Source organism: Dendropsophus ebraccatus, chromosome 7, assembly GCF_027789765.1.
Source record: "Dendropsophus ebraccatus isolate aDenEbr1 chromosome 7, aDenEbr1.pat, whole genome shotgun sequence".
NCBI lineage: Eukaryota > Metazoa > Chordata > Amphibia > Anura > Hylidae > Dendropsophus > Dendropsophus ebraccatus.
Window position 1 is genome coordinate 102,305,873 of NC_091460.1, and position 27,979 is coordinate 102,333,851.

General features: G+C 44.3%; 1 pseudogene; it reads right to left on the reverse strand.

Annotated features, from left to right (window-relative positions):
- Positions 1-27,150, reverse strand: part of LOC138797625 (tyrosine-protein phosphatase non-receptor type 9-like) — a 34,337-nt pseudogene extending 7,187 nt beyond the window's left edge.
- Positions 27,151-27,979: the final 829 nt, after the last annotated feature.

Consider the following 27,979-nt stretch of genomic DNA (forward strand, 5'->3'; position numbering starts at 1 on the left):
ATGTTATATTTATGATTTCTTAAGAATGCAATGGACAGGACAATGTCTTCGCAGTAGAGCTGAGCGTTCAATCAAATTAATTTAATTAATTGGCCCTTAGGGGGGCTGCTTTTTTTTTATTTTTAATTGCTATTGTGTTTTCAATCCACTCCTGGTTTTGGTTGTAAAATACTGACCAAAAATACTGTGTGGGAACAAAGCATTAAAAATATAAAATAAAATAAAGACCTCTATTTCATTACCATCAGGGTATTTCATCCTAAGAATGAACTGCTGGCAGTTCTCTAGACAGGAGAGTTACCCCCAGACCACAGCTCCAACACATTTAGGGTCAGAGATTTACCTATATGTGAGTGTTTCTTTCAGACATAACCTGCCTACAGAGGACTGATCTGCAATCAGAGACACTGGCTGACAGCTGAGCAAGCAGGAGGCCGGGCAGCATTGATTATTCATGAAGAGGAGGGAGGGGGACAGAGTGGTGAGGTGTGCCAGAGGGTGGCACCAACAACTCCTCTTTGACACTTCATTACAGTAGGATTGTGTATAATTTGCTGCACGAACAAATTACCAAAAGGCGTCATGCTCACTAGGGGACTGCCAGCTACTGCATACTGTCAGCATCTTAGGTAGAGCCCAGGAGCTGACAGATTTCCATTAAATTCAATTAAAACAAACGTTTTTACAGAAGAAATAGTTACCTTGAGTAGCTATATAGGCATTTTTTCTTTTATATCCATCCATAAAACTAGCGTTAATGTAGTCTGTGGTCTATGAAGGAAAAAAAAAATAAAGTAAAAGCTTAATACTCCCAGCATTACAAAAGGCTTACAAATGTCTAGATACAATATATACACATAACTGCTCCTTTTTAGCATGTATGTCTGGCTGGATCACATTTATAGTAATCATAAAAATTTACCAGCATGATGGCCATAGCCTAAAGAATAATCATACACAATGAACGTGGCATCATTGTTTCTACAAGCAGGGGGGGGGGGGGTGTTTGTCTGGCGCTGCAGCTCAGCCCACTCACTCGCCTCCCAAGTATCCCCTCAGTCTGTGTGGCGTAGCTCCTGCGGCTGAGTAACCCTGATATATACTATAGAGCAGCCATACAGACATGGGCAGGGTTGGCTTACATTGTTTTTTCTCCCAAATGCTTATTGTGTACATTGGGAAAGGTCCTAATATAGATGTTAAACATCTTCAATAAAGTCCACTGGGCCTCAGGTGACAAAGGTGGGTCCATCTGGCCTTCATAAATTAGTATTCAGTATCAAATGAAGTATGGAACAATGGCACCAAATGACATCCATCACAGATAACACTGAAACGGATGCCATTCCAGCTTATGGGTGATGCATGCATTAGATTCACTATCATTAATAATATTTGACATGTCATCAGACACGTCAAAAGCTATTGATAACGGCGGGTCTCACTGCTGAGTTGTGTTGTGATCAGGAAATATGGCCGTGGAGAGACTCCCCTCTCCCCAGCTATATCTCTGGGTTGCGCTGTGATCATTAACATAACATGGGAGGCATAGAGTACTTAGAGTAATATTAAATATTATTTGAAGATTACCTCGTCTGTGCCAATAAGCCCCAGCTTAACTCTGGACTGGTCTAAACACAGGACATCACTGTATCTGTTCTTGGATTGATTGTAAGGCTTTCTGCGGAAAGTAAGTGGGAATATCAGAATGTAAACTCATCTTATATCATATCAGAAATTAATACAGAAAGACAAAAGAGAGAAGTCCATCAGAAATAATCAACATTCACATAGTGTTACCTGTGAGCAGGTGTCAGCTATGGGATACAGTGTATACTGGAATCACACATGCAGTGATATTCCTGATGGGAACAGGAGGGCAGATTTGTAACTGGTGCCCGCCACTATTACCAGGACTATTGCCACTCTTCACTGTAATCGATACATATGGGAAGAAATTATTGCTATTTCCAGAGTATGTCATTTAAAGGGGTATTCAGACATTGAACAAATTTTGATATAATGCTGGAGTTATATAGAAACTAATAAATAGTTTATCCTTACCCCTCCGCTCCTGTAGCAACCATGGTGTCTTCTGCTAACAAACTTGTGACAGCCCTCTCAGCTAATAGTTGGCTTTAGTGCTCTCCTGTCTCAGTCAGTGACTGGCTGAGCAGGCTGGTTATACTAGTTATACACACCTGTCCATGCGCCCCGATTTCCAGCTAGCTAGCTTCGTCCCGTCCCTCACAGTGACTGAAGTTACAGGTCGCTCTGTCACTTCAGACACTGGGGAGCAGGCCGAAGCTAGCAGGACATCAGGTATGTATCACTATTGATGTCCGTAGAGCCCTTGCGGCATGATTAATGTGCTGTATATGGGTTCAGTAAGTGAGCGCCAATCTGCAGTCAGTGGGAGACACCAGAGACAAGGGAGTGCGGAGAGGTAAGGATATGATGCTTATTATTTTCTACATAACTCCCAACATGATCTCAAAAGTTGTCCAATGCCACTAGTACCCCTTTAAGTGTCCTGTCACTTAAAGGGGAACGCCAGCAAAAAAAATTCTTTCAAATCAACTGATGTCAGAAAGTTATACAGATTTGTAATTTACTTCTATTTAACAATCTTCAGACTTCCAGTACTTATCAGCTGCTATATGTCTAACAGGAAGTGGTGTATTGTTTCCAGTCTGATACAATGCTCTCTGCTGCCATCTCTGCCCATGTCAGGAACTGTCCAGCGCAGGAGAGGTTTTCTATGGGAATTTATTACTGCTCTGGACAGTTCCTGGCATGGACAGAGGTGGCAGCTGTTCAGATTGGAAAGAATACATGACTTCCTGTAGAACATACAGCAGATAATAGGTACTGGAAGACTGGAGATTTTTAAATAGAAGTAAATTACAAATTTAGATAACTTTCTGAAACCAAGTCATTTAAAAGAAAAAAAAAATTGCCATGTCCTAGTGACACGTGGAAAAGTATTGATCATTCAGGGTCTGGGTTCGGAAACCACTGTGAAGCGTTTCTCTACCCATGTCTCTTCTCACCGCAGAAGATGGATCCCAGCAAGGGGAAAAAAGTGCTTAGCCAAAGGTTTTCAGGTCTGTCAGAGTCAGACACAACAAAAGTTAATTTAAATTAGAGTTTAAAGTGAACCTGTCACCCCCCGTGTCGGGGTGAAGGCGGCCCGACCCCCCCCCCCCCCCCCTAGAGCCCCGGATATCTAACCTATCTCACCAAGTCCCGCTCCTGGAGCCGGTCCCGCGACGGAGATATCCTTGTCGAAAGCCCGGAGCGATGCCCATAGAGAACAAATGGAGACGTCATTCTCTATGGGCGTCGGACTTAACTATGCAGCGCACACACCGGGCTTCCGACAAGGATGTCTTCGTCCCGGCACTGGCTCCAGGAACGGTACTTGGCGAGATAGGGTAAGTATCCGGGGCTCTAGCGGGGGGTGTCGGGCGGCCTTCACCCCGGCACGGGGGGGGGGGGGGGGGGGGTGACAGGTTCCCTTTAACATTAGAAATCTATCATTCGATGCTTCGTTGACCGTTACCCCTGTGGCCATGGCCTATTCTTATAAATCATATACACTACCATTACTGATGACATGGAGGATATAGTTCCTTGTGTATCATTGTAATAATTAATGACTGATGATAAATCCGCTGGATCCACAAGATTCTGGCCAGTCAGCTGCTGACAAACAAGGATGGTATGAATAGATAAGGGATGAGTGGATTCCTATCATCAATCCTGAGGCAACTTTCCTTCAGCAGAACGCAATGTCATTAAGACAGGTATACACATCAAAGAGGAAAGCCATTATAAAAGGTCATAGAAGAAAACAGTCAAGAAAAGCATGTATGGTCTAGTTTTTATTTTATGGAATAATGTATTTTGTAATATTTTCATTTCACTTTTTGTACATTGTTATGGGAGCAGCCATCTTGCCTGAGCTGTGTTTAACAGAATTCAGACATATGGTGGGAGATTTACCAAACATGGTGTAAAGTGAAACTGGCTCAGTTACCCCTAGCAACCAATCAGATTCCACCTTTCATTCCTCACAGACTCTCTGAAAAATGAAAGATGGAATCTGATTGGTTGCTAGGGGCAACTGAGACAGTTTCACTTTACACCATGTTTGATAAATCTCCCACAGGAGATAAATAGGTGGCTGTTGCACCAGGAAACCTCCTATCAGTATATGGAGCATGAAAGATTCCAGCCAGGCTTTATTGAATCTCACTACTGGTACATGGACCGGCCATAGGGACTGTGTAAAATAGCGCTGCTGCTCAGATACCTAATATACAACAAATCTAAGCAGCCCCCCCCCCCCCCCCATTAAGAATAACTGTTTCCTTTGCTTCCCACGTTAATGGAAGTGCCAGACACACAGATATAACCTGTAACTTTATGATAGAAGTGTGTAGTGAAGGCAAACTCTCATGGATTACCGAACAGCTCCTCAGCGATCTGCTTACATAGACAGCTGATCGTACCAGCAAGGTGGGGTCTGCATGCGGATCACAGGCTTCGGGGGTTGGTCCTTTACGGCTACAGACAGCGATTTTTCTGATTGTCTTTTTCGTACACTGGATTGTTAAGCATTTGATTACTGGTGGCTGAAGGTAGATGCAGCCCTAGGGTGTCCTGGAAAATATGGATGTAGCTGTATCTACCAGGAGTCCCTCAGGCTGCATCCAACTTCTTCAGCCACTGGTAATTCAATGCCGATTTATAGGACTCAAATGCTGAACAACAAGACTTGAGCATTCTCAGTATGATTAGCTTTCTGATAAGAAAGTTCCAACTTACTTTGATATATCAAAAGTACCGACTGGTGGCTCTTTTCTGATTTCTTCATACTCCTGGAAAATGCCCCTCTTCTTCATCCTCTTGACGTGCTGAACCAAACCTAGTACCGTCATTCCTCCTTCTTCAGGCATATGTATGGATTGTTCCATGTCTGCAGGCAGTGGTCGAGATTTCTGGGGTAAAGGCGGGATGGAAGGATTGTCAGCAGGCTGTTTATACAATGGAGTGTCCGGAGGAGTCTCCGATTGTGGAGGCGGCCTCCTGCAGTTTGTATTTGCGCTTGAGCTTTTATCACAACAATCGTAGTTGTCGCTAACGGCAGAACCATTCCAGTGCACACAGCCACTTACTCTGTGCGTCTCTGCGTAATTCTTAGTCCTGTTTTCATGGTAATGATTGTGAATAAGTCTGGTATTGTCAGTCACATTCTGCTGGGTGCAATTAGAGTTTAGTCTATCACTCACAGGATTTTGCTCAGTTGAGTATATAACAAACAGATGATCCATGCAGTCTCCGTTTTCTTGGCCTTGGCTGGAGTTGACGCATGCCTGTATCCAAGCAACATGGCTTATTTTGGATGTTCCTCCCAAATGCTCTGGTAAAGATTCCTTCGGTATGTGATTTACCAACTCATGGGCTTTTACTGTGCGCACCTGCGGCGGAAACATTAAGAATGACAAGAATCACAAACATAGGGTTTGATGAACGTCAATGCAGTTTTACATACTAAAGACACTAAACACTTCTACAGATTGTGCGCAAACCTTTTAAAGGGGTACTACCGGGGGGGGGGGGTGTATTCTTTCAAATCAACTAGTGGCATAAAGTTATATAGATTTGTAATAATCTCCAGTCTTTCAGTACTTAACAGCTGCTGAATGCCCTACAGTAAGTGGGGTATTCTTTCCAGTCTGATACAGTGATGCCACCTCTCTCCATGTCAGGAACTGTCCAGAACAGTAGCAAATCCCCATAAAAACCTCCCCTGCTCTAGATAGTTCCTGACATGGACAGAGGTGGCAGCAGAGAGCACCATGTGAGACTAGAAATAATACACCACTTCCTGCAGGACATATTTGAAAGATTTCTTGTTCCCCTTTATTAACTTTCATTGTTGCAAGCATGTTCATATTTTAAGCAATCAAAAGTGGTTTTCAACTGCATCGTGTGAACTTAGCCCTAACAATAAAACTGCCACCACATTTCTAGGTCTGGATTAAGATGCTATAAAGTCAATGAAATATAAATAACTGATTTCATTGATGTATAAAGCAATCATAATGCTCATAGTAGCATGATACATTACGGCTAAACACTACTTTCTTTATAAATATTGCAATTCTCTGATACACATATACCTGCTGTAATAGAGGTTATAATAACACTTATTATATCTATAGAAAACCTGAGAAAAATATATGTATAAAAAAAAATAAAAATAAAAAAACAAAACAAAGAAGCAAATCAAAAGCATATAAAATATAATACGCTACCCGTTCTCTGAGCTTTTCTCTGACGAAAAGACGTAAAACAGCAAATGGAGCTCGAAACCAAAGAGGAGAAGATACAATAAAAACACATTTTAACCGCGCAGGAAAAGCACCCTAGGGACAAAAAGAAAGGAATGTAAAATTGAACCATACATAAAAGAAAAAAAAAAGAAAAGTTAACCTTTAAAAGATTTCTATGCAACTCACCAAGGCATAAAACACATTTCATATACATTAGCTGGAGACTGAAGGAAGAAACATTCAGGCTATTACCTGCTATACTCATAATACAGTCATAGCCTCCTGATTACTCCTTCAATACCTATTACAAGAGTCATATAAAATGTACCTCACCAAAGCAGTTCTACCACTCTCAGATTGAAGATCTAAGATATCTAAAATTCTTGGTTATAATTTTAAATTCAACCACCTAATTGATATAATGCAAGTATGTTAACTGTTTCTTATGGGCAAGAAACAGGATTCTAAAACAGCACTTTTTTGCTGACGATAGGGCATCTAAGGCTGGGTTCACACTACGTTTCTGCAATCCGTTTTTTGCAAAAAACATATGGAAAAACGGATGCAATTGTGTGCATTCATTTTTCCATTGACTTCCATTACAAAAAAAAAAAAAAGGATCAAAACGCACCCGTTTAACGTACACAAAAATAAGTGAAAGTCGTTTTTTTTTTTTTTTTTTAAAAAGGGATGCATTTTGATCCTTCTTTTTATAATGGAAGTAAATGAAAAACTAATCAAAACGGGAAAAAAAAAAGGATTGCAAAAACACATTGTGAACCCAGCCTTACCCCGAGTCAGGAAGTATGAATTTTATTTCAGTCAGTCACTCTGGCGTTGAGGTATAAGCTATGCCAATTCCCCTGTGCTGCAAAAGCCCAGCAACATTCAGACCCTTCCCATCTAAAACACTCTCTTAGGCTACGTGCACACGGAGCAAAAGTGGCGGAAGGCCGCCAGCCTCCCTGTCATAATGACAGTCTATGGGAGGCTCGTGCTCCTCTTTTCCCCGCGCTGAAGAATGAACATGTTAATTCTTCAGCGCGGAGAGAGGAGGCGTGCAAGCCTCCTATCATTGTTATTTCTTGTAAGTAAAAGCTACTTCTATAGAGGTGTTATGTGACCTTTTCCAGTTGTGATAATTGGCATTTTTTTTAATATATGGCATGTATCATAACGTAACAATTTAAACAGCCCTATAATATATAACAAAATGGAAGAAAATTATTATTAAAAAAAAAAACCCTCACTCAATAACATACCTTTAATAGGTTCAGTATCTTCACACACAGCTCATAATCAAAGTTCCCATAAGTGGAATTAATCATATCATAAATGAAGATGAGTCCATTCCTCTGTGTCTCCACCCTACAAACCAAAAACATTACAGAAAAAGTTAAACACTGTGACAATTTACAAAATACACACAAAAAAAACAAACAAACACACACTTTAAATGCTGTACTAAAACATTTTACCCTAAGCAAATATTAAAGTGGTGGGCAAAGATTTCTACATGCATGGACTGTAGTATATACATCAGCCATAACATTAAAATCATCTACTTAAAGAAGACCTGTCACCCCCATGCCAGGACAGAGCCTGGCCAATCCCCCGATGCAAACCCATATACTCACCGCTTTCGAGAAGTCCTGCTCCTGGACCCGCTCCCGCCGCGGAGATATCTCCGCCCGAAGCTGTATGCGCGCTTCCAGAGATGAGTCCGATGCCCATAGAGAATGACTGGAGCCGTCATTCTCTGTGGGCGTCGGACTTATCTCTTTGAGCGCGCGCACGGCTTCGGATGGAGATATCTCGGCGGCGGGAGCGGGTCCAGGAGCAGGACTTCTCGGAAGCGGTGAGTATATGAGTCTGCACCGGGGGGTTGGCCGGGCTCTGTCCCGGCACGAGGGGTCACAGGTTCTCTTTAATGTTGTATAGGTTCTGCTTGTGCCACCAAAACAGTTCCAACTGGTAGAGGCATGGGCTTCACAACACCTCTGCAAGGTCACAGTTTAAAGAGGAAAGCTGGGAGTCATTAAATCCATGGAGAACAAAGAGTACAGCGATGCAAGTTACTTTTCTAAAAACTAAATTTTACCATGACACAACTCATTTAAAGGGAACCTGTAAGCACTCGAACCTGACCCGAGGTGCTTACAGTGTGACAGATGACGGTACACTAGTAGATATGATATCTTTGTGTTAGTGGTTAGTGGAGGAGATTTAGCTCAATCTTTACTTTCTTACAGTAAAGAAGAGGAGTTGTAGCTCCGTGTTTGTGCTGCGTGCTGGCATACCTCATCACTACTTCTTCCTCCCTCTTCTCTTTGAATAATCCTTCCAGTTCAGCCTCCAACGCACGCCACTGATGTCAGCCACCGTGCACATCCTGCATTCTCCACCTGCACAGGCACCTTAGCCTGAGAGAGTGGCAGTTGCATGTTGAGATTAACTGCGGAAAGGGGCTTCAACCATTCAAGTGCACACCTGCCACTCTTCCCGGCTATGGATTCAGAATGCAGGACATGCGCGGCCCTTCACATCATTGCCACATGCTCTACTTTTTTACAGTGCAAGCTGGAGGCCAGCCTTGAAGGATTATTTAAAGAGAAGAGGGAGGAGGAAGTAGCGGTGAATTGTGCCAGAGTGCGGCACAAATGCTGAGCCACAACTCTTCCTCTTCCTGTAAGAAAGTAAAGATTGCGTTAAATCTCCTGCTAACACAAAGATGTCTACTAGGGCACTGTCATCTGTATCACACTGTCAGCACCTGGGGTCGGGTGAGAGTGCTGACAGATATTCTCCTCAAGTCCTGTAAGTTGTAAGCACTTCTGGCAATTGAACGCTTTAAAAGAGGACAGAGCAAATGTCGGAGTTTTAACCAAATATCCTGCCGCACCAGCAGAATGATGCTCTGGTATCATGTCACTGAAAGTGGGCATTGCCATTAGGGAATATTTTTGCCAACAAGCAGAGGTATTTAATATGTAACAATCTTAGGGAGGTGGAAAATGTCCAAATAAACAAAAGGAACCAATGTTTCTCAGCAGAACATTGCTCAGAGCATCACATTGCCTGTGCCATTTTGCTTTGCTCCCACAGTGCACCATGGCATCCTCTTGGCATAAACGTTTTTCACTATTGTTTTTTTTTTATTCTATAAATTATTAGTTTTTTTTAACAACCCATGAGTGGTTTTAATTAGGGATGAGCGAATTTACAGTATAAATTCTGTTTATCGGGCTGCAGGTCTTTGAAGTGTGCTCCGCTTCGTTCTCCCAGTTTCCCAGGACTGGATCCATCTTTTTACCAGCCCGGAGAGCAGAATACAGATAGCAACCAAGCTTTGTTACTACTGTAAATTAACTCATCCCTAGTTATAATGTTATGGCTGATCTGTGTAATGAGACTTAACCAAATATTATTTCATTTATGTGGTGAAAGTTTCCAAGTGGAGACCATGTGGGACATGTACCTTTCGAATGAGCCTAGCACAGGTGTATAAGTGTGGATAGCGTATGCTGCTCGTATACCCAGTAAATAGTGTTAGCGACTCTCTGCAAACACTACAATAGAGTGGACTTCAGATTAAAAAAATAATTAAAAACCCTTAGTTTCAGCGCATTTCAGCTCCTCAGGCTCTAAGGTAATGGAGAGACGAAACTCTATTACTATCTAACATAAATGAAGAGAAAAGACGGGGTGCCTTCTAGGGCAGTAACAAACAATAATGGTTAAGTTACTGCACCAGAAGGCACCCCTGTCTTTTCTCTCCATTTATGTGGTTGCAGATGCCTTATTCATTCATACGGTTATTAACGTAGGAGCTTTCTTCCAGAAAGTAATACTGGCACAGAACAGGCAGGAAAGGAAAAAAATCAATAGCATAATATAAAGAGATCGGCTTTCATATCCGGGCAGATGTCATTCAGTGAAATACCAATACCATTCCCTACCATAAACTCTGCACACCAATAAAACATTTGCTTGAAGCAGATTACAAATTTTTCTGTAAAATGGATTATTTCAAAGCTTCCCCTTGTCTGTCATTGTGTTCTGATGGGAAGGAAAGAATTAAGTGATCGCTCATCAATAAATTACCTCTCAATGGCTTTATCTAGCTGGTAGATAATAGCCTGGAGAACGGCCTTATGCGTAGTTACATCCGGCCGGTGAAGTCTAGCAGTGAACAGGGCTAACGCTGCTCCATTTGCATCTCTTCCGGGCTGTAATTGAGAAGCACAAACACTATCATTACCAAACACGAGGACAAGCATAAATCTAATCAACCATCTATACCGATATATTGAGAAGACCAATAGCTTCAGACCCTGTGTGTATTGTCAAAACTGCAGGCTAATAAAAAAAAATAAGTAAATAAATAAATTTTGTTTTATCCAACCCATAAAACTCCAAGAAATAAGTAGATTTTCCCCACAGATGACATTGGTCACCTACAGGAAAAATGGGTAATAAAAGTCTCATTACTACAGTGTCCCCAAATGACTGGAATGGGGGCCACGAACCACACCCCCAAAATCAAACACAATGTAATAAGGGACTTTATATCCAATTTCTCCAGAATTAGGACAAACTTAAGGTGGTTTTAAACAACCTGATATGGGTCATGAAAGGACGCAAATCAGTGCTGATCAGCGAGATTGGCGCACGTTTGCAGTGCCTTTACATGGCACAATAAAAGTGAGTGGGCCACACAAACAATACTTGTATTGTTCATGCAGCCTTAGAAACTGACAGCACAGCTATGTATACATCCATGCCATCAGTTTCCAGATCACACAGCAGTACATACTTACCTTCTGAGCTGTTGTATGATCTGGCTTCCTGCTCTCCTGTGTCTTTCTCCAGTCTGATAGAGACATACAGTGGCAGCCAGAGAGCAGAATGCCAGATTAAACAGCAGCACTCTAGGTATGTATGCATGGCATGGTGATATGGAAACTGACAGCACAGATATATGCATATCCACAGCTATATCAGATCAGATCAGAGCGGGTCGCAGCAATGAGACCCGCAGTGATCAATAACTTTTGACATGTCAAAGGTTATCTGTAGTGATAGTGCCCATTTAAGGGTGCGTTTACATGTACAGGATCTGCAGCAGATCTGCTGTGTGAACGCATCCTAAGCATGTAAGTATCACCACCATAGGTAATCCTGATATCTACTTTCATGGTACAACTTGTCGCAGTATTATGTGTGTGAGGTCATTAGATTCTGGTTGTCAGGGCAGCATCAACTCTTGATCTTTAGTCATAATATATTAACAAGAGTGGATGTCACATGACTAGAAGTCTATGTCCAGTCTGAAGTTCTTTGTTGTTGCTACCAAAATATATTTAAACTAATAGTAATACTTACTAAAACCGTAAATTTACCACTAAGCAGCTCAGAGCGTAAAGGTTCTTCATCTGGATTTATGTTGTAGATCCCTTCCTTAAGTCTGGTGTTCTGTTAAACAAAAAGGAGATGAGTAAGAGACTACCTTATTTCACCTGCACTGTTCAAGCCATCATAGGTGACTACTACACTGTCAGTAAGCCCTCATCTATATTTATATACTTCTTATAGGCAGCTGTAATGAGCTGACTCACTGCATGACAATTTATAGATGGATGATTTATGGAATGAATTATTCATCATCACACAGGATTTTTGGGCTGTGTTTTTTTTGTTTTTTTTTTACCAGGTAATTATATATTTTGAAGAAGCACAGCTGGGAACATGGCTTCCAGGATTAATAAATACATAAAAAGGGATATGGTACCTGGGAAAGTGTTCACACAATACTTTATCAACAGTAATTAAAGTGTCAGAAAGTTATATAGAGTATATAAAGTGCTTTTTCCCTGCACTTACTACTGCATCAAGGCTTCACTTCCTGGATAACATGGTGATGTCACGACCTGACTCCCAGAGCTGTGCGGGCTGTGGCTGCTGGAGAGGATGATGGAAGGGGGACACTGAGCACTGGAGGGACACTGAGCATCCCTCTGCCATCATCCTCTCTAGCAGCCACAGCCCGCACAGCTCTGGGAGTCAGGTCGTGACATCACCATTTTATCCAGGAAGTGAAGCCTTGATGCAGTAGTAAGTGCAGGGAAAAAAGCACTTTATAAGCATTTCCCGTAATAAAAGTATATTGGTAATTTTTATAACTTTTGGGGGGCAATACAATACTTTAATAAAAAATTTTGCCAGACTTCTCCTTTAACTTACCCCAGAATCCCTTTTTTGCAGAAAGACAGGAAGAGCAGCAAAAAAAGGGATGAAAAAAAAACAGACTGCAAGAACATAGTGGTAACCCAGCCTAAGGCCTTATGCACACGTTCCGTAATTTACGGATCAGAGTTAGTGCACATTGATGTCTATTGGGCTATTCACACTATCAGTAGCAGAAATGGATGAAAATCATGTCCCAGAAATGTCCTAGTATGGACCTGGTGAGGACCCTGATTTTTTTTACAGATCCTCTCATTGAAATCAACTGTTTACGGATTGTTTACAGATTGTAACATGTTGGCATCCGTATTTCCGCAAAAAATATGGATGAAGTGCATTGAAAAGCATTGGAGTAGCAAAAATGGATTTACGGAAATACGGATGGAATATGGATGCAATACGGATGTCCAATCTGTAATTTTTAGCGGGTTGTTTCAGGACCAGAAAAAATTACTGAACGTGTGCATAAGGCCTGAGGGTGAAGAAACATGCCTGGACTTACTCTGTAAGCCTGAAATAAATCAATCGCTCTGGAAACATCAAACTTCCGAGCCATTAAGAACTTCACGGCAGTGTTAGGAGGCACCGTAACCACTTGTGGTTGTTCCCGATTCTTCAGTTCGGAAATGAATTCCTCAATTGCCTGTCGGATGGGAAGACACAATTAGGACCATGAATCCATCAATACATTTCTTTTGTAAAATCTACTCAAAAAAAAGAACATTTAGAAGGTGCAAACAGTACACTGTATGCAAACTCCAATCCTAAGGACAAGAGCATGGAGAAAACTGCTGCAAGGTTACCTTCCTCTCCTCTTAGACTGGACACACAGCTCAGAAACCTACCTGTGTTTTTCACATGGGGTAAAGGAGAAGAACCTCAGCAGGAATGTCTCGGACCCCTTATGTCTTAAACTGGATACACCAGTGGAAAGAATATAAATATTTTTTTCAAATGAACTGGTGTCAGGAACTTATATAGATTTGTTAATTACTTCTGTTTAAAAAATGTCTTCCAGTACTTATCAGCTGCTGTATGTCCTGTGGTGTATGCTTTCCAGTCTGACACAGTGCTCTCTGCTGCTGCCGCCTCTGTCCATGTCAGGAACTGTCCAGAGCAGGAAAGGTTTTCTGTAGGGATTTGGTACTGCTCTAGACAGCTCCCGACAAGGATGGAGGTGGCAGAAGAGAGCACTGTGTCAGACTGGAAAGAATACCACTTCCTGCAGGACATACAGCAGCTAATAAGTACTGGAAGACTGGATATTTTTAAATCGAACTAAATTACTAATCTGTCTAGCTTTTGATTTAGTAGCCCTTTAATACACATCCATATGCTTCCAATGTCTAATGGCATCAGATACTGTATTGTGTAGCTATTCTCCTACAGACGCACAGATCTGAAGCCTACAGGACCAGCGATATACACATAGAGCTTAAAGCATAAAGAATCCACAATGTCCTAGTAAACTTGGAGTGTCAGTTTCTCCCCATTATTAAGATAAGATTAGGATATGGCTGTATTAGAAGCGGAGTGGCCTAACTTCCACATCAGGACTGTAGTAGAAGGCATCTTAGTGTAGAAATCTTTGTCAATTGTTAATAAAGAGAGAAGGTAGCTAATAAGACTGAAACAGATGCCCTATTCTAATCCGCTCATTGATACTGCCTGGAGGGAGAGAATCAATGAATGATCATCAGGAAAAGAGGGAAGTCATCTCACAATGCAAGGAATAAAAGTCTATTTATCGGGTCATTTGGTTCCCCGAGAGAGTTGTCGGAAATATTCCAATATGCAGACACAGAGAGACAGATGAGAGCTGTCAATAGAGAGGGGAAGCCAGTTATAAATGATAAAAGCCTGACTGTGGGGAAAAATCAATATGGCAGGTCCGGCCGCGCTCTCTATATGAAATACACTGTATTACGGCCTGACAATACACTAACAGCTCTCTAAGAAGCCGTATAGCTATGCTAGATAACGGACAGGAAATAAAGTGGCAGCTAATGCATTCTATGCTGTATACAAGTAACAATGTGCAGATTAACATGTGCGGAGACAGCAGCGGCCATAACCGCACGGCGTGATATACACAGGAAAATATTGTAAGAAAGGAACCAAAACGTAGAAAAAGTGAGATGTCTGAGACCAAGAGTGAAGTGCAGCTCATACAGACGACATGTGGCGTCACGGTGGCTGAGGATTCACTGATCCACATCTAACCACAACCACTATATTCTATCACTATACGTCACATCCTGAAGAATAGCATTAATAGGTTTAGAGACACAGCTTTCCTGTACACGTCTGAACTGACTGACTTTAGCTTTTTAAATCACCCATTAACCTCAATGATAAAAAAAAACACAGATCTGCTGAAAATGGCTGTTTGGCCTTATTCACATGTTCCATAACTTTGTCCATAATTGTTCATCTGCAACAACGGACAAACTTAGGGCCCATTGATTTCTATTGGGCTAGTCGCACTATGTGTAGTTTTTTGTAGATTCGCATTTTTCGCGAACGCTACAAAAATATTGGATCACCTTAAATTAAATGATCACCTTCCCATAGCGAATGCACTGCAGACACATTTTTTGCCTATTGCGGAAATATTATACAGTCCTGAAACGTGTGAATGAGGCCTAAGGCTCTGTTCACACATATTACGGCTTCAATTACAACAGAAACCACCACTATGGTGTTAGATTGCCGAACAGACCCCACTAGAAGTTGGATGCAGCCCTAGGGTTGCCAGGAAAACATGTATAAAGCCTATGGCCAATGACTGTATCCTCGTTTTCCAGGACTCCCTTGGACCACATCCAACTTCTGTAGCTGCAGGGAATCAAATCAAGAGCATCCGAATCCAGTGTGACAGGTCCGCTCAACACTACCCACCACCTATTTTGGGATCTGTTGTGGTATCAGTCATTTTAAATGGAAGAATAATGTGCTTTTTTTGCAAATGTGTACATCTCCTTTACGAATCACTCTGGCTTACCAACCATGCTTATCTTATAATGAAGTCATATCATCTAAATGCAGGATGTAGATCTCCACACGTGACAGACGTGACAACCATGAACAGTATGTTGGCTGTCTCTAAACAATGCTTCCTTACATTAGCTATCTGATATGACAGGTCTGGTAAACAATGGCCATAGTCTATTACAGTCTATAAGACCTAACCTTATTCTGCAGGCTTTTTGGAGTAGGCTTGAAATATAAGCCCTACTCCAAATACAAAACCTAGTTATAGTCAGCTGACCAAATCCCTGACACTGGGTGCTGAGCATCAGCTAATCAGTGCCAGACTTGTTATGCTCCGCCCCCACCTGCTCAACACAAGCTGCAGGGGAGGCAGGAGGGGTAAGAAGATGCACAAGTAGAGGACATTGAATATGGGGAAACGGAGTGTATGTGGGCCAACTACAGAGAGGGGTGGGAGGTATATGGTATAGGGGGACTACCTGCATGGGGGGAGGTATACAGTAAGGAGGAACAACTACAGAGGGGGGAGAGAGGTATATAGTATGGGGACTACCTGCATAGGGGTGGGGATGTATACAGTATGGAGGAACAACTACAAAGGGGGGGAGAGAGGTGTACAGTATGTACAGAGGAACTGACAGTATAGGAGCCTTACATCAGTGGGACACACAGCATGGTGGTTAGCTATGGTATAGAGTGGCCCTACAGCGTAGGCATGTGGTTTCTTGGGGGGAAAAAGACCTAATCCGAAAATAAGCATGAGGCGATTCCCATCATCCTATTCTACCTGTCCAGACTCAAGAGAAGAACAGCATCTGGAAACAACCATATATCTAGAAGGTCATCAGTAATACTAGAAGACAGCAAAAGACCACACCAAGTATCCACTGCTGGGGGCCGAACGACCACATACAAAGCATTATAATACAGATCTAGGCTACAAAATCAATGTAATCAGACAGAAGTGGAAGAGCCGGCAGCAGCAGCCGCCATTAGTCATTCAGCCCTCTATTACTTTATTCTGCTCTTCTTGCCAACACATGGCACATTGAGGATGTAATTACTCTGACTTGTGTTTAAAGCCGAGAAATGTTATTAAGTGAAGGAAAAATAAAAACCCACACAAGCATCTGCTATACAGTAAAAGAAATATCACAGATGGCTATATTAAGAATTTACCAGTAAGCGAGAATAAACAGCCACGGCCTACAGACTCTGCTACAGAAAGGAGGTATAATGGGCAAATGAAGTCAAATAAAAAGATTTAGTACTGCAAAGATGTTGGCTAAGTCCAGTGTCACAGATATAGTACCGCAGCAGATTTCATGCTGTGAGTTCTGCTGCGTTCCTGTCTCCTGTTATTTTCTATGGCTTTACATACGCACAGTGGATTTTTTCATTCTGCTACGAGTATATAAAGCCCCTTCCCAAATAACCCACTGCTGCCAGCTTGCTTCTCAGAGACTTGGGCTCTACAGAGACTATAGCCTAGGGCCATATTTACCATCGCAGGAGCCAATATGACTTATTTTAAGATGTTTGGAAATAAAGAGTTTTACACACATCAAAAAAAAAAAAGGCACCATTCTACTATCATTGTGTTCAGGCAGTCAGGAAGCTGAAGCCTATTGCAACCTAATTTGCAAATGGATAAAGGGGAATTCTCAAAGGGGGACTCATTCCCCGGTACCCTGGAAAGTTCTAACATAAATTACATACATTTTCAATGGACAGCCAGGCAACCCCAAGAACTAGTAAATAGTAGAGCTAAGTAAACTTTGAGCACGTTCAAACTGGAGTGTGCTGCATTTGTTTATTGGTGGCTGAAGAAGGTGGATGCAGCCCTAAGGCCGCCTGGAAAAAATGGAGACAGCCTATGGCCAATGGATGTATCCATGTTTTCCAGGACTCCCCAAGGCTGCATCCAACTTCCTCAGCCACTGGTAATCAAAAGCTGCACGCTCCCATTTAGACAAACCCAAACTTGCTTGAGATTTGCTCCATTACTGACGATGCAGCTTCACCCAAAATAAGGCAAAATGAAACCAAATGCACAGGGTGCCGGCTCGTATCTATCATAAAAGATTGAAAAAGCATTGTAGATAATGTGAGAAATGCAAATGAAGGAGGACGTTCTTTTTTTCCTGGAACTGCAAAGTAAACCGATTGTTGCTACCATTAGCCATAGGTTACCCTGACAACAGTACAATCTTATGCTTTGTATTAAACTGTATTCAACTATTATACTGTACCCCGGACGATCTCCAGATCAGCCCGCGGCTTCTTTATTATAAATACCGCAGCGGAGTCCTATGGAGCTGCCGGAAAGAGGAAAGTGCTGTACTCCGCTCGTTCTGGCAGCTCCATATGAGTGGACAGAGCTACGGGTCACATGCCGTATCCGTGGCTCTATTCAAAACAATGGAGACGAGGGTCGATCTGGAGATCAGCGGGGGTACGGAGGTCAGTCCTTCTGCAATCTCTTACTTGTACCCTATTCTGGGGATAAGGGACAAGTTAGTTTAAGGTGGATAAGGTCTTTAAAGGGAACCTGTCACCCCCCGTGCCGGGGTGACAGGCTCCCGACCCCCGTTAGAGACCCCTATACTTACCTCATCCCGCCGGGTCCCGCTTCTGGATTCGGTCGGGTCCCGGAGATCTCAGCCGCTGCAGCCCGGCGCGCGCGCTGACAGATGAGTCCAACGCTCATAGAGAATGACGGAGCGCTGGACTCTCCTGTCATTCTCTATGGGTGTTGGACTCATCTCTCAGCGCGCGCGCCGGGCTGCAGCGGCTGAGATCTCCGGGACCCGACCGAATCCAGAAGCGGGACCCGGCGGGATGAGGTAAGTATAGGGGTCTCTAACGGGGGGTCGGGAGCCTGTCACCCCGGTACGGGGGGTGACAGGTTCCCTTTAAGGTGGTCATTCCTTCTGATCACCTGCACTTACTACTGCATCACAGCTTCACTTCCTGGATAAAATGGTGATGTCACGACCCGACTCCCAGAGCTGTGCGGGCTGTGGATGCTGGAGAGGATAATGGCAGGGGGACACTGAGGGACACTGATCATCCCTCTGCCATCATCCTCTCCAGCAGCCACAGCCCGCACAGCTCTGGGAGTCGGGTCGTGACATCACCATTTTATCCAGATAGTGAAGCCTTGATGCAGTAGTAAGTGCAGGGAAAAAAGCACTTTATGTGCGTTTCCCATAATAAGTGTATATTGGGGATTTGTATTTATTTTTGGGGGCAATACAATACTTTAATAAACATTTTCGCTGGACTTCTCCTTTAAATGCATTTTAGGAAACCTGAACGTTTGGTATTTGATTCCCAGAATCAGGAGGAGTGACCACCTTAAAGTGAAATAGTAAAATATTCATGCTACTATAATGACAAAGCATGTCAGTACAGCGGCGCAGAGATTTAAACATTTCTGGAGCTTACAGCATCATAGTTTATGATGCAGAGAGTTCTGAAGTCCGGTCCGTAGCACATCATCCATAATTACAGACCGTGCATGGCACATGGGAATGACCCCTAAGAGCGGCTGAGTCAGTACAGTGGCATGAACTTTTAAACAGTTTCGGAGTTCCAGACATCATATAGAATCATGATGCTCCGAGGTCTGGTCCGCAGAACACTATGTGGATGTGTGAATGACCCCTAACAAACAGGGCCAGTTTCCTTACTGACCCTGCTAGGATGCTTCACTGAAAAAGAAAAACCCGAGGAATACAGCAATTTGTATAGTCAGAAACACAAAACATGTGTGGAAGGGGATATGAAAATACCCAAAAATACTCATTTTAGGAAGAGGGCATATTACAGGAAAAGAGAAATGAAAGCTTGAAGTAAATGTACTCCAAAAAGACATTCAGACATGACACAGAGAAAGGCCCTGCATTTATTACTATGTATTGAGAGGATCACTCAGAAATGACTATTTCTATCACCAGAGGAATTCCTGAAAATAAGACCCAGCTTCATTTTGTAGGCTTTTTGGAGTAGGCTGGAAATATAAGCCCTAGTTTTAGTCAGCTGACCAGAACCCTGACTCTGGGTTCTGAGCATCAGCCAATCAGTGCCAGACTTGTTATGCTCCGCCCCCACCTACTCAACATAAGCTGCAGGGGAGGCAGGAGGGGTAAGAAGCTGCACAGTAGGGGACATTGAATACGTGGGGGGGGGGGGGGGGACAGAGAGAAAGTTATGCCTTATACTATGCTAGTGGACCATATAACACCATACACTAAAACTAACATTTTACCATCATTCCTTAGGACGATTATAATACAGAAACCATACCCAATTTGTATAGTTTTTTTGTGTTTTACCATGTTTAAAAAAAAAAAAATATATATATTTTTTAATTGCTTTAAATTGCCATATTCTGACAGCTAGAACTTTATTTTTATGTCTACAGGGTTGTTTTGGGTCTTTTTTTTTAGCCATAATTTGTAGTTTCTATTTTTTCATTTTGGTATAGATGGAGCTTTTTACACCACAGGTGCAAAACCTGACGTGCCTGTCCTTAGAAAAAACGTATGACGTGTCACAGACTTATGAAATAAAGCCCAATAGCACCAAAATTGCATCCACCGAGCCGATAACGTGTATTGAGGATCCACGCCGGTACGCCATGAATCCAGAATGAAAGATTTTAGAGAAATTATAAGAAGAATAAACTCCAACAGCATCTGGGGGAAATATGACATTTCATTTCCAAGTACGTTTTGGCTTCAATTGGTCTTTGGTTAAAAAAGATCAATTCAGGTTGAATCATCACAATTTTTGTACTTCCAAAAGGAAAAAAGGTTGAAGATTTTATACTTCCTCTGGATGCTTTTGGACTTATTACAATTATTGGGCCCTATTACACCAACAGATTATCTGACTTTTTTAAGCCAAAGCCAGGAAAGGATTTGAAAAGAGGAAAAATCTCAGTCTTTCCTTTGTTACCTGTTCTCTGCTTATAGTCCATTCCTGGCTTTGGCTCAAAAAACTCTGTCAGATAATCTGTTGGTGTAATAGGGCCCTTACTTTCTCCTGTAATGTCACAGAGACGTAAAAAATTTTGATTGGGTCCGAGTGTTCAGACTGCGACCGATGGGGGGGAATGAGTGGGGAGAAATCTCCTTCATGACGTGTTCTCTGTTTATTGTCTGTTCCTGGCTTTGGCTTCAATATTCTGTCAGATAAATCTGTCTGTGTAAACACACCCTAACATTATGTGACTGGCCATCTCCTATGGGAGCGGCACATCTGTGGATACTGCCAAAACGCTGACAGTGGCAAAAATAGGTAAGTATACACTACTGTCATGTTCCCCGCAGCCCAGACAGCATGGCTAATAAAGAAATTTTCCAGGACAACCCCTTTAACTTACATAGTTATATACTTGTAGAGCTCCTCAGGTAAATTATTTGTACAAACACATTTTTAAGCAAACTTGTCTACTTCTGATACGTCCCCCCCCCCCTAAACACACACACACACTATGGGGGACATTTTTTGAAGGGTACGATAGGGAAAAGGTGCAGATTCGCCCCTTCTCTCTGGTGTACGCCCCACTAGCCTGATGGGTGGGCTGGGGGAGCCCAAATCTACACTTGCTAAAAGCAGGTGTAGATGTGGTACGCCGAGTGAAGGTTCGGATGCCCGGCCGGCCGAATTCACTAAGAGGCGTGCGCCTCTTCCTCCCTTCCTGCCAAGGGAAAGGGGGCGTGGCCTAATATAAGTCCAGCGTACTTGTGAATGTATTTGCAAAAAATAGTTGAGATCGGAATACAGAAAACACTTCACTATTGAACCTTATTTAGTCCTCTAACACAGTGATTTTCAACCTTTTTTGAGCCGCGGCACACTTTTTATACTTAAAAAATCCAGGGGCATACCACCAACCAAAATGGCACAAAATGGCACTAAAACAGTACATATTATACATTTAGTTAATAATATAGATTCTAAATGTATTTATACTCACTCAGTGTGAAACCTGGGCCTGTTTTCTTCTCCCCCCTGTGCTTCTCTCCACCATACTTCTCTCCTGTGCTTCTCTCCACCATACTTCTCTCCACCATACTTCTCTCCACCATACTTCTCTCCACCATACTTCTCTCCACCATACTTCTCTCCACCATACTTCTCTCCACCATACTTCTCTCCACCATACTTCTCTCCACCATACTTCTCTCCACCATACTTCTCTCCACCATACTTCTCTCCACCATACTTCTCTCCACCATACTTCTCTTCTGTGCTTCTCTCCCCCATGTTTCGCTGCGCATTGCCAGGGAACAAAACACAGGGGCACCATAGTTTGGGGAACTTTCCCCGCGGCACACTCGACCATGTGTCGCGGCACACTGGTTGAAAATCACTGCTCTAACATATGTAAAGGTTTCAATCATGTCCCCCCTTCTCTTCTTTCCTCCAGACTATACAGCTTTAGATCCTTGTCTTTCCTAATATGCTTTAGGCCTCACACCCTCCCACCATTTTTGTAGCCCGTCTTCGGACCCATTCTATTTTATCAATATCTTTATGTAGGTGAGGTCTTCAGAATAGGACACAATGGGGGAATTTTATCAAACATGGTGTAAAGTGAAACTGGCTCAGTTGCCCCTAGCAACCTATCAGACCTTTCATTCCTCACAGACTCTTTGGAAAATGAAAGGTGGAATCTGATTGGTTGCTAGGGGCAACTGAGCCTATTCTACTTTACACCATGTTTGATAAATCTCCACAATATTCCAGATGTAGGGTCACTAGAGCTTTATTACAGCAGGATCACAATCGCCCTCGTCCTAATGGTTATACCTCTAGTTATACAGCCCAGCATATATTACCTTTCACTACCGCCTTACTGCACCAGTGACTCATTTTAAGGCTGCCAGAAATCACTACCCCTAAATCCTTCTCTTCTGAAGTCTTTGTCAACACAGAACTATTGATTTGATACTCAGTTTCCGTTTGGACCACATATCTAGTAAAGCTAAATCATTTTCCATATTACCGACACCTCCAGGAATACCAACCATATTGTACACTATTGAACAGACAAACCTTATCTACCAAACAAGCCTTCTCCTACGTTACTATGCTTACCTACCAAACCTTCTCCTATATCACTAACCTTACCTACCAAACCTTCTCTTATATTACTAACCTTACCTACCAAACCTTCTCCTACATCACTATCCTTACCTACCCAACCTTCTCCTATGTCACTATCCTTACCTACCAAACCTTCTCCTATGTCACTATCCTTACCTACCAAACCTTCTCCTATGTCACTATCCTTACCTACCAAACCTTCTCCTATGTCACTATCCTTACCTACCAAACCTTCTCCTATGTCACAATCCTAACCCACCAAACCTTCTCCTATATCCCTATCCTTACCTACCAGACCTTCTATGTCACTAACCTTACCTACCAAACCTTCTCTTATGTCGCTATCCTTACCTATCTGACCTTCTAGGTCACTATCCTTACCTTCAAAACCTTCTCTTATACCAAACCTTCTATGTCACTCACCTTACCTACCAAACCTTCTCCTATGTCACTATTCTTACCTAACAAACCTTCTGTTATGTTGCTATTAGACCTTCTATGTCATTAACCTTACCTACCAGACATTCTATGCCACTAACCTTACCTACCAAACCGTCTCCTATGTCACTTTCCTTACCTACCAGACAGTCTATGTCACTATCCTTACCTACCAAACCTTCTCCTATATTACAATCCTTACCTACCAAACCTTCTCCTATGTCACTTACAATCATTAAAAAGAACAGGACCTAGAACAGACCCTTGCAACCAATTTTCACTAACTTCTCTATGGAAAACTGTATCAAAGGCTTTTCTGAAGTCCAGATAGGCAATATCCACAGCATCACCTTTATCCACCACTTTTAAAACTAAGGCTTCATTCACACATGTGTAGTGATGTCCGCAGCTACAGAAGTGTATCCATAGCCGTCGGTCCTGCAATAGGGTTGGCCCGCATTTTTATGTAGCATGGATGGATCCATAACACCTACATGAACAGAGCCATACAAATAAATGGGTCTGTAGTCTGTCTGCAAACTGACGTGTGTACCTGGCCATAGTCAAAAAAATGAATGAGATTAGTCTGACATGATCTTCGCGCAGTAAAGCCATGCTGGTTTGGGTCCATCAGGTTGTTCATTTTTAGGTGAGCAAATATCTTCTTTTTTAGAAGAGTTTCGTTCATTTTTATTACTGCAGATGTCAGCCTAACTGGCCTGTAGTTACTGGGCTCTTCTCTGCTACCCTTCTTGTGGATAGGTATAGCACTGGCTGTTCAAATGGTCAGCAACCGCCTTATCCAAATTTCATAATAGGGGATTTCAAAGTCTCATCCAATAGGTACATAAGAGCCTATTACACAGCTTTATAATCATGGGGCAGGGGCTGCACAGACATTGTTAAAGAAGTCTCTGCAGTTAAGATGTTGCTTAACTGTCCATGCAGCTACCTCTGACACTTCCGAATCTGTCCCAGCAGCGACAGCCTGCCTATCCAATCACTGGCCGTGGCGCTGTCCCGTCCCAGGCAGTGGCTGAGCAAGCTGTCACTGCAGAGATGGGTTCAGAAGTTTCAGAGGTGGCTGCAGTCAGCAGGCAACGCAGAAACAAGCCTGGGCAATATCAGGAGAGAACAGACAGGTAAGCAAATGTTTATTATTTTCTATACCCCCCTCATCAGCCGTCGGCTACACGTAGGGTAATCTCCCACTACATGGAGCGATGCACGGATTGCAGCCCGATTCGGCAGATAATCGCTCTGTGTAATAGGGCCGTTACTTATTAGTTATCTATTCAAGAAAACAAACATGAAACAACCATCAAATCCTTCGATTCCAAGGTGGCCATAGAAATATTGCGAATATCGGCCAAACCTGCTGGTCTCTTTCAGACCGCCAGACCATAGGATGTATATGGAAGTTCCCCAATAAAGACAGTTGCTGGTGGCAAATCCTTATAAAAAATAAACCCAAAAACATGTACTGTATGTTCAAGCACTGTATGTTCAAACGCTGTATGATCAGACTGGAGGATAAAGCGATGGTGGCCTCACTATTGGTGCACATCACCCTCTAGGCCTGGGTCTGTGCAAAAGGAACCGGAGACCGCACACAGGTCAGTAACAGATCCTTGTCAAGGGTTTACCCCTACATGTATTGCCCTGGCGGATTCACCTATACACTGCGCTGTATAATGGCTGTGTGTGTAAGCTGAGAGGTGGGAAAGGATTTGCTACTAGTCCGTGCACCAAAACATCTATCAATGATGGGACACTGATCCAAGAGAAACGATAGGAAGCATAGTGACCACCATGCTCCACCATGTCTGAGCAGAAGTGCACAGCCGAGGCCATACAGTATCCATAAACCAGGGTACCGATCCCCAGGCAGGGAGGCCAGACTCTATAGAGGAGGCCAAGTGTACTAATACCCAGGCAGGGAGGCCAGACTCTATAGAGGAGGCCAAGTGTACTAATACCCAAGCAGGGAGGCCAGACTCTATAGAGGAGGCCAAGTGTACTAATACCCAGGCAGGGAGGTCAGACTCTATAGAGGAGGCCAAGTGTACTAATACCCAAGCAGGGAGGCCAGTGTACTTATCCCCAGGCAGGGAGGCCAGACTCTATAGAGGAGGCCAAGTGTACTAATACCCAAGCAGGGAGGCCAGTGTACTTATCCCCAGGCAGGGAGGCCAGACTCTATAGAGGAGGCCAAGTGTACTTATCCCCAGGCAGGGAGGCCAGACTCTATAGAGGAGGCCAAGTGTACTAATACCCAAGCAGGGAGGCCAGTGTACTTATCCCCAGGCAGGGAGGCCAGAGTACTAATACCCAGGCAGGGAGGCCAGACTCTATAGAGGAGGCCAAGTGTACTAATACCCAAGCAGGGAGGCCAGTGTACTTATCCCCAGGCAGGGAGGCCAGACTCTATAGAGGAGGCCAGTGTACTAATACCCAGGCAGGGAGGCCAGACTCTATAGAGGAGGCCAGTGTACTAATACCCAGGCAGGGAGGCCAGACTCTATAGAGGAGGCCAAGTGTACTAATACCCAGGCAGGGAGGACAGATTCTATAGAGGAGGCCAAGTGTACTAATACCCAGGCAGGGAGGCCAGTGTACTTATCCCCAGGCAGGGAGGCCAGACTCTATAGAGGAGGCCAGTGTACTTATCCCCAGGCAGGGAGGCCAGACTCTATAGAGGAGGCCAGGTGTATTGCTCCCCAGGCAGGGAGGCCAGGTGTATTGCTCCCCAGGCAGGGAGGCCAGGTGTATTGCTCCCCAGGCAGGGAGGCCAGGTGTATTGCTCCCCAGGCAGGGAGGCCAGGTGTATTGCTCCCCAGGCAGGGAGGCCAGGTGTATTGCTCCCCAGGCAGGGAGGCCAGGTGTATTGCTCCCCAGGCAGGGAGGCCAGGTGTATTGCTCCCCAGGCAGGGAGGCCAGGTGTATTGCTCCCCAGGCAGGGAGGCCAGGTGTATTGCTCCCCAGGCAGGGAGGCCAGGTGTATTGCTCCCCAGGCAGGGAGGCCAGGTGTATTGCTCCCCAGGCAGGGAGGCCAGGTGTATTGCTCCCCAGGCAGGGAGGCCAGGTGTATTGCTCCCCAGGCAGGGAGGCCAGGTGTATTGCTCCCCAGGCAGGGAGGCCAGGTGTATTGCTCCCCAGGCAGGGAGGCCAGGTGTATTGCTCCCCAGGCAGGGAGGCCAGGTGTATTGCTCCCCAGGCAGGGAGGCCAGGTGTATTGCTCCCCAGGCAGGGAGGCCAGGTGTATTGCTCCCCAGGCAGGGAGGCCAGGTGTATTGCTCCCCAGGCAGGGAGGCCAGGTGTATTGCTCCCCAGGCAGGGAGGCCAGGTGTATTGCTCCCCAGGCAGGGAGGCCAGGTGTATTGCTCCCCAGGCAGGGAGGCCAGGTGTATTGCTCCCCAGGCAGGGAGGCCAGGTGTATTGCTCCCCAGGCAGGGAGGCCAGGTGTATTGCTCCCCAGGCAGGGAGGCCAGGTGTATTGCTCCCCAGGCAGGGAGGCTGACCCCGTAGAGAGCAGAGGAGGCCAGGACTCCACAGAGGAGGCAGTAGCAGCAGGCAGGGAGGGGTCGCAGATCAATCAGCAGCTGGAATGAGGAGCCGCGGCTGTGCTGTGTGACTGCCGGGCAGATGTGCCGCTCCCTCGGGCACACACACCGGGCTCCTGCCCCACAGGCTGCCTATAGCCCCACCGTCCCCCGGCTCACCCGTTCTTCTTGGGCCGTTAGATGTTTCTCCGCCATGTTGCTTCGCGGCTCCGGTTCTCCGGCACATCCGGGCACCTCCCGTGGCTGCGAGCTCGGTACAGACACAGCGCGGGCGGAGGATGGGACCCTGCGTCTCTCCGGCCCTTCACAGCAACACACCGAGCTCCCGCACCGACGTCACAGCGGCCGCCGACTGTCCCGGCCTCTCCTCCTCCCTTTGGACCAGGAGAGAGGCGAGGCCGTGACGAAGCAGGGATGGAGCTGCCCATGGAGCAAGGGAGGGGTCTTCGCCGCCATTTTTGATTTGGGAAGAGGCTGATAGAGTGCGGCACGGCTGCTGCGGGAGGGTTACCTCACAGAGACGGCAGAGCCCTGTACGTGGAGGAGCCGCCCGGTCTGCGCCGGGGCTGAGGGGACTGGCCGCCCAGTGCCCGGAGACATGTCGGTGCAATGGGGTCAATCAGGGGAAGTCACCTCCATGAGGCATGACCGGATCCCTCCATAGGGGACATTCACAAATGGCTTTTTTTATATTTTAGTCCGAAAAACGTCGGCCATTCATTGCGTTTTATTTATTTTTTATAAATGCTGCGGCCAGATGTTAGCGAGGTGGGTATAGTACACGGATCCGGCCTACGTGGATATGTTGGGGTGTCTCCCACCATTTTCTAAAATTACAGTTTGCCCCCATGCAATTTATTCACCTAATATGTGGAGCTTTCCTTTTGGTGTGTGTTTTATTAGTTTTTTTTCCCCTCACTGGATAGTGGGGATTTGTGTACCCCGCGTGCCTATCCTGCATATAAAGTTACCAAATAGCAGAGAAGATCTGGTAGGAAATAGTATTACCAGAGATGATCGGAGTATGCTCAAGTCCGATCATGCAACATTCTATTACCGGTGACTGAAGAAGTTGGATGCAGCCCTAGGGAGTCCTGGAAAACACGGATATAGGCCATAGGCTGTATCCATTTTTTTCTGGCCTTCCTAGGGCTCCATCCAGTAATTCCTGGACGTGGAGTGGCGCACAATACATATTGTAGCAGAAAATTCCGATATCCACAGAGACCAACCCAGTGTGGTCATTTTTATGGATACCAGAACTTCAGACAA